This window comes from Hoplias malabaricus, chromosome 17 (assembly GCF_029633855.1).
Source record: "Hoplias malabaricus isolate fHopMal1 chromosome 17, fHopMal1.hap1, whole genome shotgun sequence".
NCBI classification, from domain to species: Eukaryota; Metazoa; Chordata; class Actinopteri; order Characiformes; family Erythrinidae; genus Hoplias; species Hoplias malabaricus.
The window spans coordinates 30,334,435-30,349,383 of record NC_089816.1 but is presented as its reverse complement, the minus strand read 5'-3'; positions in this window follow the sequence as shown (position 1 = coordinate 30,349,383).

Here is a 14,949-nt window from a genome sequence, read left to right as displayed (position 1 = left end):
TTCATATGAAATTACGTAATGGTCGGAGATTGCTGAGGTGTTAAGTTTGTCTATGTTAGACCTAGTGATGAAACTAAATCCAAAGTGTGATTACAGTAGTGTGTAGCCCTGTTACATTTTGAGTAATAATAACAGTCTAGGATTGAAGTAAATGCCTTTTTTAGTGGGCCATCTGCCTTCTCAAATTGGATAATAGATATTGAAATGTCCTACAATTATAACTTTTTCACTGCAAACAGCTAGATTATATACACACACACACTATTCAGTGCAGCAGTGTGAATTCTGGGACAAGGTCAGAGACTAACGTTAGCTTGCTGCATGTTTAGAGTGTTTTCTCACAACCCTAACACAGCTCATATTAACGTTAACTAATTCTCAGATCCTCCTCTGTTTCTCTAACAGTTATATACAAGCCGCTTTTTAACTGTAATTAACCATCATTGCTATCTGTTGTGCTCTTGTTACTGACCTCAAGCCCAGAGCTAACTAAACTAACTAACTTTATAAACCAGATTCTGACAGTGAATCAGAGGCCAGTGAAGCTGATGATTGGAGCAACTTTATATTTGAACAGGTGCCTTAACGAAGGCTGAAAAAAATACACACAGTGTCTGACTCAGTGCCAAATCGCCTTAATCTCGGTGGTGCATTTTCAAAATAAAAAGGCAAATAAAACCATATTTTGGTTCCAGACAAGCTACATATTTCTGGGGTCCTATATAATGTACTTTTAGTATGTTAAATGGCTATTAATGAATCCATTGTTAGTGGGTGCTTTTAGCTTACAAAGCTTTATAGGTAAAAAAAAGAGAAAGGCATTATTAAAGACAGGCTCATTTATAAAGAAATGCTCGTTTCTTCAGATTCCTTGTGCCCAACCTGCAATACCTACATGCCCCACATTTTGAGAAACGCTGAACTAGACAAACTTATGGAGCCCCTAAAATCTCATAGTGGAAAAATTTTATTTAGAGACTTAGAGAACAGATTATTAAATTGAGGGTACGGATTACTAAATTGAGGGAACAGATTATTAAATTGAGGGAACAGATTACTAAATTGAGGGAACAGATTATTAAATTGAGGGTATGGATTACTAAATTGAGGGAACAGATTATTAAATTGAGGGAACAAATTACTAAATTGAGGGAACAGATTATTAAATTGAGGGTACGGATTTCTAAATTGAGGGAACAAATTACTAAATTGAGGGAACAGATTATTAAATTGAGGGTATGGATTACTAAATTGAGGGAACAGATTATTAAATTGAGGGAATAGATTATTAAATTGAGGGTACGGATTACTAAATTGAGGGTACAAATTACTAAATTGAGGGAACAGATTATTAAATTGAGGGAACAGATTATTAAATTGAGGGAACAGATTATTAAATTGAGGGTACGGATTACTAAATTGAGGGTACGGATTACTAAATTGAGGGAACAGATTATTAAATTGAGGGAACAGATTATTAAATTGAGGGTACGGCTTACTAAATTGAGGGAACAGATTATTAAATTGAGGGTACGGATTACTAAATTGAGGGAACAGATTATTAAATTGAGGGAATAGATTATTAAATTGAGGGTACGGATTACTAAATTGAGGGTACAAATTACTAAATTGAGGGAACAGATTATTAAATTGAGGGAACAGATTATTAAATTGAGGGAACAGATTATTAAATTGAGGGTACGGATTACTAAATTGAGGGTACGGATTACTAAATTAAGGGTCTAAATAATATTTTTCCACCATGAGACTTTAGGGGCTCAGTACAAACCCACCACACTTACTACAGACCTAATTCTAACAAATGTTTAAGTTGATAGCCCTTCACACTGTGTGACTTTGTGGTGCTTGTTAGCATAAAGAATAAATCAACCTGTGTCTATTTTTGTGTGTATCCTCAAGAACATTGTGAGCCAGAAGACTTCATGTCTCTCTTGGAAAAGAAAACACCTGAAACAACTGATGAAATCTGGTGAAGTGGTGCAGTGACAGACATATCAAGGCTAAAGCTTGTCAAATTATGCATCGCTGACCAGGTGGAGAAGCATGGGTTGTAAGTATTTCATAAAATTATTGAGCTTCTCATTATACATTTTTGGTGGCTTATGTGGGCTAGTTTAAGAAGTTAATTTTAATGACCAGAGGTGTTGTTTACCAGTGTTTCGTATGCATTGAAAATACTAATATGACAAACAAGGATTTCTTTACTACTGAATGCAATGTTCTACCTGTTGTATCACACATGTAATTCTAAGAGCGGCATCTTTTAACAGAGAGAAAGTTTAACATATGCTTCAAATTTGAGTGAACACACAAGGCTCACTTTATTTGTGCTTTTGTTCTCGTATCATTTATTTATCCTTCCACTACTGAAAAGGTGTTTTTCCATCCCTGAGAGTGCAAGTAGATGGGATAGGAGAAGGATTTGTGAGTATGTTTTATAAAGATACCTAAAAACCTTGCTTTTCAAAATGTTTCTTACAATGCTCTAATATATATTTGCTTGAGATGCTTTAAAAGGATGAAACTAGAATGTAGTTAAATAAATAAATAAAGTGCAAGATTAATAGCAGAGCTACTTGCGGCAGTTGTTAGGCCTCGGATATAGTCAGGACCAAAGATCAGGGACAGCAGAGAACACCTTAATATATTTTTTTCAATTCAAATTGAAAGCAAGCAAGTAGTGAAGAAAGTAAAAGTCTGTGAAATTATGAATATAAATAATTCTGTAGATGTTTGACCCCTTGATATACTGTCAAGTTTCAGCAATGACAACACTACGTGAGTCCAAGATACAAGATTGTATAGGTTCATATGTTACAAGAGATGTAAAAACCTCATGATTATAAAAATATTCACTCCTGTAAATATAAACAGATTTCTCAGCACGGATCTTGGGTGTTCTCAAAGTCTACAACACAAATATAGTGATTACAAACCACTGGTGAACCTCCACATGTGTTTGGAGTTTATGTTTATGTTATACACTTTGAGACCAAAAATAAATATATACACCTGTGGAGTTCCCCTTTAAGTGAAATTAAATCTTAGGGAATATGTTTTTATTCCCCTATGATGTTATGTTTCTAAACAATTAAATTTTAAACATGTTTTTAATACGTCATAATGTTATTTTATTACAAAGAAAGGTGTATTTGAATCGAATTGCATGTATTGTGTTGTAAAACTACAATTTCACTGTTAAATAAATGGCTGTTAATGTTATATCCGTAACATTACTCTTTTTTTAATGTTTTTGTTTTTTAAGTCTGTACCTAGATTACACATAACCAATACATATCATGCAGTAATACACAGTTGGTGTGTAAAAGGATGGCATTTACTGTGTTTAAATTAACATAAGACGTGTCATCTCAGAGTACACTCTGTAAATGTTGCCATTTTTTAATTCTAGTTTAATAATTTAGTTTTTCAATGGTCAAGACCCCTGGAGGACCACCACAGAACAAATATCATTTTGGCAGTGGGTGGAGTGACTTTGATGTGGTGTTGGATTGTAAGTTTACCTCACCAATGTTGCAAAGAATGCTACTCGGGTTTTAGAAATACATTCTCAAAATCAGCTACAAACCTGGCAAAGAAATGCACATTGCAGATGCATTGAGCCACACACATTTAAATGAACACTCTAAAGACTTACTAGGTGAAGAACTACAAATTGCATTAACTGCAGCTACCCAGCTCTGAAAAAAGGTTGTCCGCTACAGCCACTGATTGAGAAATGCAACTTTTGCACACAAAGACTATGTATGGCCCATACATGGATGGCCAAATGAAAAAAAATGCTACACCCAAGTAAGTTCAAGCATTTTGGTCGTTCAAAGAAGAAAAAAGCTACATTTCAGGACTGCTATTCAAAGCGGCAAAACTCATTGTCCCAAATCAGCTGCGACAAGAAATGCTGAGCAAAATTCATGGATCACATTTAGGAGTGGTAAAATGCATGGAAAGAGCAGGAGATATTTTGTATAGGCCAAGCCTGTCAGCTCAGATAGAAAACCATGTCTCACCATTCGTTGTGTGCAATGCCAACCAAAACAGCAATACAAGGGAACCACTCGCTTACTATCCGGAAGACCATGGTCCAAGGTAGGAAAGGATTTATTCCACTAAAATTGATCCGAATATTTTCTTTTTGCGTAGATTACTATTAAAAAAATTTCCAGAAAACAAGCTAATCTGACACAATAACCCAGAGGTTCATCATGTCTCTAAGGTCAATATTTACCAGGCATGGCCTACCAGGCATTATCATATCAGACAATGATCCACAATATGCCAACTTTTGCAGGAGACTGTGAATTTACATATGTCATATCAAGCCCAGAACATGCACAATCAAATGGGCAAACCTTTAAGAATCTGCTTAGGACAGCTCGAGAAGGTAGAGGAGATACGTATATTGCATTGCTGGAATATTGCAACACACCACTACAGGGTATAGGCTGCTCATCTGCACAGCTCCTGATGGGTCACAAACTGAAGTCTATTCTCCCTACCTCCAACATTCTGCTTACACCTGAAAGCATGAATGAATGAATGAATGAATAATTGCTTATAGGGCCGCACGGTGCTGCAGCAGGTAGTGTTGCAGTCACACAGCTCCAGGGACCTGGAGGTTGTGGGTTCAAGTCTTGCTCTGGGTCTGTGAGGAGTTTGGTGTGTTCTCCCCGTGTCCGTATGGGTTTCCTTCCACGGTCCAAAAACACGTTGGTAGGTGGATTGGCGACTCAAAAAGTGGCCGTAGGTGTGAGTGAATATGTGTGTGTGTGTGTGTGTTGCCCTGTGAAGGACTGGCGCCCCCTCCAAGCGACCCAGAATTGGATAAGACGAACACTGTAATTATATTTAATGGTTATTATACCATGCCTTATTAAGTCAATACCAGTAAATGCCTATGCCTATTTCCAAATTTCGTTCTTTTAAGAACTTGTATTTCATACATTTGGTAAATAAAGGACAATTAAAACCAGTTTTTGTCATATTACTGTAGAGTACCATAACCACAAGTCTATAGCTTATGGGTAAATGTAGTTCTAACCCAGTAAACAAGGAACGTCCCTGGACGTTCAGAATAGGTCTAAAAGTAGTCTGTCCATCAAGGACATATTTTAAACATCAATGGACGTCCAAAATTCATCTTAATAAGTTGGTTATCAAGTGGTGACCAATCAATAACGTCAACGGACGTCCAAAATGCGTTTTATAAAATTAATTTATTTCGGGACCAATTAATAACGTCAATGGACGTCCAAAATACGTCTAATAGTCGTCTTTTCAATGTCTGTGTTTGGACGTCTTTTCAACTTTCATTTTCAACCTTAAGAGAACGTTGATTAGACGGCAGTCATTACGTTATTTCAACGTTGAATCAACGACTAATTGTTTACTAGAAAGCTCCGTGTTTTATTTTTTTTTAGGTGAACGGTGTGTTTGGGGGGGAACAGCAGCTGTTTGAACATGGATGAAGTTTAACTGTAAGTTTCTGTAAGTTTATATTCACTGTTTAAACTACCACAGAATCTCATTTGTAACAGGAGTTGTTTTGTTTTGTAGCGCTTTCTGTAGTGCAGTTTGTCGTCTCCTTAGTTTGGAGACATTTCCACCTTAACTGACACAAAACAGCAAAACATATGTCAGGATTACCCACCTATGAAGCAAGAACAGAGCAATCCCAGTAAACAATTAGGCGTTGATTCAGCGTTGAAATAACGTAACGACTGCCGTCTAATCAACGTTCTCTTAAGGTTGAAAATGAAAGTTGAAAAGACGTCCAAACACAGACATTGAAAAGACGACTCTTAGACGTATTTTGGACGTCCACTGACGTTATCGATTGGTCACCACTTAACTAACTTATAAAGATGGATATTGGACGTCCATTGACGTTTAAAACATGTCCTTGACGGACAGACTACTTTTAGACCTATTTTAAAAGTCCAGGGACGTTCCTTGTTTACTGGGATCTTCATTACAGTTCGTGCTTTTCACCGTTTGGAGTTCTCTATGCGGGTTTCCATCCACCGAGTTTTTGCGAATTATGAAAATGCGCCTGAAAAATCCTGCATGGAAAACGAAAAAAATCGGAAAAACACCCAAATCGCACAAAAGGACGATGGAAAAAGTTTGTCGAATAAACGATGACGTTTCAGCTGATTTATATGCGACACAGCGCGCGGGGGAGCCCTGGACTAATCCCGCGACCACAGGCATTTAACAGACCACCCCCGACTCTCCTTCCTCTTCTCTCCTCTCCAAACTGTACCACTCCGTTCTCACACCAGCGCCCAAACTTTTTAGTTCAGTGCATGTGCTGAACTTTTTAGACATACAGCAGCAATGAGCAGATGTCTGAGACCACACAGCATTTTATTTTCCTCTCAAAACAACTCCGGTGAAGTTGGTTTCATATTCGCATATTCAGATTTCTTTCTTCAATAGCTCTCAAACGGTGCATGCAAATGACTTAATACTTGCAAAGTATTGTTTTTAGGATCCAAGACAAGCAACTACAACTAGTTTATGTCAGAAATGTTTGCCATTTAAAAGACACTAAATATATTGTTTTCTATGGGCTGCCGCCATCTCCGCGAGAGCTAAGGGACCGTTTACAAACTACACTACACAGTAAAAACGAAGGTGACGAACCTCACACATGATGTATACTACATCTCTTACCTTGAAAATTTTAACCATTACTGGCCCGTAGTTATGTGTTTTTGAGAATAAATTTCAATAGTATTTGATACTTTGATGATATTGTTTCTAAACAAGTTGTATTTAATCAAGTACAACCCACGTGACATACTACACCTCTTATTTTGGCAAATTTAACCATTACTGGCCCATGGTGATACATTTTTCATTACAAATTCCAATAGCTTTTGAACATTTGATGATATTGTTTCAACACAAGTTGTATTTAATCAAATGCCACCGACATGACATAGTACACCTCTTATTTTGGTCAATTTAACCATTGCTGGCCCATGGTGATGGGTTTTTGAAAATAAATTTCAATAGCTTTTGAACCTTTGATGATATTGTTTCTAAACAAGTTGTATTTGATCAAGTGCCACCCACATGACATACTACACCTCTTATTTTGGTCAATTTAATGATAATATTAAGGCAATCCAAATGAAACCAGCGCTGACATATTTCACAGTTGTTACTGTAATGGGTTATGGGCATTTGTAAAGGCATTTGTAAAGGCATTGGTTTCTAAGAAACAAACACAGCAAATGCTTGTCAGAATAAGTTTTTGGCCAAATGTTTGCTGATACACCATACTTGTAAACTTGTAAAACTTTAGCAATTACATACCAATGCCTTTACAAATGCCTAGCAAATATTTTCAATAACCCATTACAGTAACAACTGTGAAAGATGTCAGCGCTGGTTTCATTTGGATTGCCTTAATATTATCATCCCTGCAAAAGATGTTCATTGGTTTTGTGTGCTGTGTCATAAACAAGACTGAGACTGCAGAGGAATACTCTGACATACTTGTCTTTTTTGGGATATCAAAATAACAAACTGTGAGCATAAAGCAAGTGTGTCTGTAAAGTGGAACTAGGACATTGTCCAAAACAAGTAGCAACACACCTGCTCTTATGCGTTAAATAAGGTAACCTCTGCTTTCTGGGAATGTCGGCTCTGGTTTTCTTTAAATGTATCCTGTGGATACACCACCTAAAGTATGTAGAAACCTGGCACATGTTATGTCTCTCATGAGTGAAGTCAGACAATTTACTTAATTATTACATTTTATGGACTAGAAGAGGTCCCCATATCTCGGCTTTGGAAAGTGGTGGAGCAAAAATAACCATGCCACTGTTTTTGTCATGACCTCCAAGACACACTGTGTGGGTTTGAAGAAGATCTGAAGAGGTCACATTTTTCACCCCAAAAAATACTAACCCCTTTGTGTTTTTTCAGATGAAATTCTTGACCGACTCAGATTTCTTCCAAATTCATGTTGTTGATTAAGGAGGCCCTGGCTTACACAGGGGTGTGATTAATGTCAGCCTATCTCATCCCAAAGCTGAGATATGATAATTATACAGTTATACATTTTATGAACTAGAAGAGGTCCCCATATCTCAGTTGGGCAAGTGGTAGAGCGAAAATAACCACACCACTGTCTTAACAGGACCTGCCTTACGCACTGTGTGGGTTTGAAGAAGATCTGAAGAGGTCACATTTTTCACCCAAAAAAATACTAATGGGTACCCCTTTGTGTTTTTTCAGACGAAAATTTTGACCGACTCAGATTTCTTCCAAATTCACATTGTTGATTAAGGAGGCCATGGCTTACACAGGGGTGTGATTGTTTTCAGCCTATCTCATCCCAAAGCTGAGATATAATAATTATACAATTATACATTTTATGGACTAGATGGGGTCCCCATATCTCAGCTTTGGAAAGTGGTGGAGCGAAAATAACCACACCACTGTTTTTGTCATGACCTCCAAGACACACTGTGTGAGTTTGATGAAGATCTGAGTGGGTCACATGTTTCACCCAAAAAAATACTAAGGGGTACCCCTTTGTGTTTTTTCAGACTAAATTTTTGACCAACTCATATTTCCTCCAAATTCACGTTGTTGATAAAGGAGGCCCTGGCTTACACAGGGGTGTGATTATTTTCAGCCTATCTCATCCCAAAGCTGATATATGAGAACAGACGTGACTGGGATTTTCTTTCAATAGGTTTATTTTTGTTGAATATATTGCAATGGTGAGGCTTCCCCTGACATCCCTATGTCTCACCTATTATATCTTCTTTAATTTATTAGAACTGAGACCCCCTGGCCAAATACAAATTCAATGTAGGATACATTGGACTGAGCAGGCTTTTCTGATCATACCCCTCTACTCATGTGTTTAGCTAGCTTCACTGGAAATAGGAATCCCATCTTGATATATGCAGTTATACATGTTATGGACTAGAAGAGGTCCCCATATCTCAGTTTGGCAAGTGGTAGAGCGAAAATAACCACACCACTGTCTTTAACAGGACCTGCCTTACACACTGTGTGGGTTTGAAGAAGATCTGAAGAGGTCACATTTTTCACCCCAAAAAATACTAAGGGTATAAAAAATACTTTGTGTTTTTTCAGACGAAATTTTTGACCGACTCAGATTTCTTCCAAATTCACGTTGTTGATTAAGGAGGCCCTGGCTTACACAGGGGTGTGATTATTTTCAGCCTATCTCATCCCAAAACTGAGATATGATAATTATACAGTTATACATTTTATGGACTAGATGGGGTCCCCATATCTCAGCTTTGGAAAGTGGTGGAGCGAAAATAACCACACCACTGTTTTTGTCATGACCTCCATGTGTGAGTTTGAAGAAGGTCTGAGTGGGTCACATTTTTCACCAATGAGTGTTACCACTGTTTTTATTTATTTTTAACCTTTAATTTTTCTGTATGTAAATGTATTTTTGAAATTCGTAGTTGCTGTTAATTAAATTAACAATTGTTGTCAAAAATGTATGTACTGAATTCTTTTTTTTCTGTGGCTTCCTACCCTCATCATTTGGATTGTTTGTAAGCAGTAAGCACAATTTAACTTGATTGCTGGTTACTTTTTTAAAACCTAAAAGAATCCCCATATTGTCACCCAGCTGCTGGAATGCATGTCAGTCTCTACAATCAAGCTAGTTTTGCACCCCCATAAGCTGAGAGGCTTGCAAAAACTTAAAAAATGTCCTTCCTCAGATTCCATATCGAGCAGCATGGTGGGCACAGCAGGTAGTGGCGCAGTCACACAGCTCCCGGGACATGGAGGTTGGGGGTTCAAATCTTGCTCTGGGTGACTGTGTGTTCTCCCCGTGTCCACATGGGTTTCCTCTGTGTGCTCTGGTTTCCTCCCATAGTCCAAAAAAACATGTTGGTAGGTGGATTGGCGACTCAAAAGTGTCCCTAGGTGTGAGTGTGTGTCGACCCGTCGTGAGAGGGACGGGTGCCCACTCGTGAGTGTGTTCCGGCCTTGCGCGGTGATTCCGGGTGGGCTCTGGACCCACCGCAACCCTGAACTGGACGAATGGTTCCAGATAATGAATGCATATATATTGCACATATATTGCACAGTGTGCATAGAACAATAAGGAAAAAAACATGGCTAAATCTGTTTAACATTAAGCATTTCAAATGGCTTTCCAAAGTCTTGGCCTAAACTGTAGCAAACATTTTATAAGTCAAGCCATTGCTAAGGTAATCAACCAGTATATTGAATCAAATTATAACAAGTGGTCAGCAAACCAGAATTCTAAGAATGTTAATGGTTAACTAAAACATAGAATAAAAAAAAAAGGTGAAAAATGCTAAAGGAATTTTGCCCAAATATTACTTGTACTATGCTTAAAATTGTATTTAAAACATACTATTTGCACTATATGTAAAATCCATCCATCCATCCATTATCTGTAACCGCTTATCCAATTTTAGGGTCGCGGGGGGTCCAGAGCCTACCTGGAATCATTGGGCGCAAGGCGGGAATACACCCTGGAGGGGACGCCAGTCCTTTATATGTAAAATTTGATTCTGTATTGTTTTCAGGAAACTACACCAACACAGGTACACTGTTTAAATTGTTAATTGTTTGAATGTTAAACATTGGCATTAAAAAAAATAATTTGCTAAAGTATTTTTTTTTCTAGCAATTATTTATCTGGTTCAACTGTATTTAAAAATATACTAGATCAGTTTTTTTATGTTTTAATTACCTTTGATCAAATGTCAAAGGCTATATCTGGGCTTTTGTGTAATGTTATGTCATAAAATATAATGTGAACCAAAACTCAAAAGGAGGACCGATTTTCTTGTGGTTGACACTAGAACAAAAGAGCAACATGTGAAATTGTATTCCTTAATTTTATTCCTTAACTGACCTCTTAATTGTAATTCCATACTGCCTCCTGGGTGATTACGATCATATCTCGGCCTACTGGCGTGCTGTTACAAGTGGACTTTATGCGCTACACCAACATGACTAAAGAAATATGTTACAGTGACAGAGAGGCACATACTCATCTAACATGATCACATTTTAAACATAGAAAATATAGTTTTTTTGGGTTTCTCTAATTATACTTTTGGATTCTGTAAAGCTGCTTTGTGCCACCATATTGTCAAAAGCTCTACAGTGCCAATAAAAAAATATTTGACTCAAACTCTCTCTAACACATCATAAAAGTCTCTTACTCACTATCAGAGTCTCTCTCACACACTACTAAGTGTTTTAGTAGTGTGTGTAAGATGTTTGTTAGCATGTGATGTAGAGTTTGATAGTGTGTAATATACTGGGTAAGTGGTTCATACTGTATAAGTGGTCTAATTGTGTGTGTGTGAGAGAGAGTTTTTTACTGTTTATGCAAGGTTTACTGTGCGTAAGAGGTTTGGTAGTGTATGAGAAGTTGTGTTTAAAATGTTTGATAATGTGTTATTGTTTGAGAGAGTGAGTGTGTGATTAAAACGTGTGTAAGAGGTTTGGTAATAGGTATAAGATGTTTGATAGTGTGTGTGTGAAGCTTGAATTTAGGCCTAAATAGCCCTCATACTAAAAAATTATGTGCTTGGCTATCCAAATCAGTATAGACATCTACTCAAACAACACAAGGGGTCATATGTATGAAACTATGCATAAATATAATGCTGAACAACTAAATAACAATATTTATTAATATGAAACTTGATGTGAGAATTTATGCTCCACTGTGCACACTTTTGAGGTGGTTTAGGGGATGGTAATTACTCACACCAGGTGGAAAGCAAGCGGTAGCTCCGAAATTGCTAGCAAGAATCATATCCATCTTTGAAACCTTTCCAGTAAATTCTCATTACAGCAAATCTGGAAACCAGTGCACACAGATTGTCTTTCAGATTTGTGTGCAAATCTCATAATTTCCATGTACAAAGCTACACATTAATTATATATCATTGCTGTCCAATTAAAATATTCATTCGTTCATTATCTGTAACTGCTTATCCAGTTCGCGGTGGGTCCAGAGCCTACCTGGAATCATTGGGCGCAAGGCCTCACAGGGCAACACAGACACACACACATTCACTCACACCTACGGACACTTTTGAGTCACCAATCCACCTACCAACGTGTGTTTTTGGACTGTGGGAGGAAACCGGAGCACCCAGAGGAAACCCACGCAGACACAGGGAGAACACACCAACTCCTCACAGACAGTCACCCGGAGCAGGAATCGAACCCACAACCTCCAGGTCCCTGGAGCTGTGTGACTGCGACACTAACCTGCTGCGCCACCGTGCTGCCCAATTAAAATATGAAAACCTTAAATTAAATTAAAACCTTAAAGAATGCCTCCAAAATTGCTCATTGCCCACTGGAAAGATAATATATTTTGCATACTTCTTCATTCCCATTCCACCCTGCTCTTCAATCGTCAGGACACCCTCAGAGCAGATATGATTTTGAAGGTGTGTCATTCTCAGCTGTGCAGTGACACTGACTTGATGGTGGTGTGTTTAGTGAGAGTTCTGTGCTAATACGAGTGGATTAGACACAGCAGTGCTGCTTGAATTTAAACAGTGTGGCCATTCACTGCCTGCACTATTGCTTCTTTGGTCCATCTTGTAGATGTAAAGTCAGAGATAGTAGCTGTTGCTGCACAGTGTGTGTTGGTCTTCCTCTACTCCTTCATCAGTGGAGATAGGATGCTGAATGTTGGATGTTTTTGGTTGGTGGACTATTCTAAGACCAACAGTGTCACTGAGGATTTTAAAAACTGTCTGATCCAATCATTACCAGCACAAGACACACTAACACACCACCACCATGTCAGTGTCACTGCAGCGCTGAGTATGATCCACCACCAATATCATATCTGCTCTGTGCTGGTCCTGTGGGGGTTCTGACCACTGAAGAACTGGGTGAAAGGGGGGCTAGCAAAATATGCAGTGTGTAGCTGTAGAAATACATTGTGCTCCTGTGAAGAGTGGAGATGAGTGAATGGACAAAGAGTGCAGAAGAATGATCTTAATGTTAAGGCAGATGGGTGTATACCACCTGTTCACAGCAAATGTTAAGGAACAGTATGAAATATTTGGTATTTTTTGCTTCTTACAGTTGCAGAGTGTAATTCACTTTTGCAGCACCGTTGTAAAATCACGGAGGAGGCAGGGGGAGCTCGTATACCTTTCGTTAATTGGTTTTCTGTTTCTAATCCTGCAACAGAAAAACTGAAAACGACCCATTTCCCTATTTCGTATGTTATCAACAGTACCAGAGAATGTAGATTTTATCAGTTTTTTTTTCTTTTTTTCCAACGCATCAAAACACAAATAGAGGGAATATTAGAATCAGATATATTTTGATTTTAGTTCACTATAATTTGGTATTTGGTTTCAAACCGTTCTGCTGCGGTTTTGCAAACCTACTTATATTAGCCTTAAAACACCCATGCCCTCAATGTGCATAAAAATCTCAGCGTATGTTCCCCGTCCTTGACCATATTTCTAATTAAATCATGAAATGGGTCAAGTATGTTCTTCTTTAATCTACCAACAGAATACGTTTTTCCATTTCAAAATATATGGCATTATTAGCTTTAAAAACGTCCAGATCTGACTAAAATCTGCAGCCCAATCCATAATCAGCCACTAAGCAGGAATGAAAAAACTCGTTATTTTAATTTATATTTGTTCATGCTCATTTTTCGTATTTTGTTTTATTTAGCTTCATTATGTTCTAGAAAATGGTTTGTATTCCTTAAATGAATTATATTTATATCGTTCAAAATAGGAAAATAGGTCATTCTCCGTTTTTCTATTGCAGGATTAGAAATGGAAAACCAACTAACGAAAGGTACACGGACCGAGGAGGGAGGTTTCCTTCCATCCACCAGAAGTTACTTGTCACAGTCTCTGCAGTGATGATCCTGAAGTAACAATGACAGAGTCTCCCCTGGGTTAATTTTGTTGTAATTGTAAGGTACAAATATTGCCTAGTGTTTTTTTAATACCACTTATAGCAGGTTACAACTGGCCTTATCCAGTTCAAAAACCATAAGTGGAGAAAAACTGTGGGGAAAAAATACATTTCGACAAAGAAACATATATTGGCATACAAGGAAATGATGCTACAAGCAAACACCACCAGCCATATGTGCAAAAAGAAAGCTGCGTATGATGGGAAAAACACTCCTGCTCACACAGTGAAAGGACCGATTACGAGAAAACAGCATAAAATTATACCTAATCAGATGAGATCAGATTAGTCCGATGAGAATAGTTTGTAAAAGACACTTTGGATAAAATATAAATATACCATAGGCAAGTTATTTATACTGAAGAAAGTAAAGCAAAAACAAGTTATCTTTTTGTACCTTAATTTGACTGATAAATACATTTTATATAGTTTATTATTAAATTGATTAAAGAAAAAATATGTAATATTTTACTTAACAGCTTGACAAAATTATAAATGAACTGTATTAAGTTAGAAAAAGAACATTTTATGTTTTACTTTTTTTTAGCTTATTATAGTAATTAATCCTTTTTTGATTTTATTAAACCTTGAATTTAATTGTAAGCAATAGGTAAATGGGGCGGCACGGTGGCGCAGCAGGTAGTGTCGCAGTCACCCAGCTCCAGGGACCTGGAGGTTGTGGGTTCGATTCCCGCTCTGGGTGACTGTCTGTGAGGAGTTGGTGTGTTCTCCCTGTGTCCGCGTGGGTTTCCTCCGGGTGCTCCGGTTTCCTCCCACAGTCCAAAAACACACGTTGGTAGGTGGATTGGCGACTCAAAAGTGTCTGTAGGTGTGAGTGAACGTGTATCTGTATGTCTGTGTTACCCTGTGAAGGACTGGCGCCCCCTCCAGGGTGTATTCCTGCCTTGCGCCCAATGATTCCAGGTAGGCTCT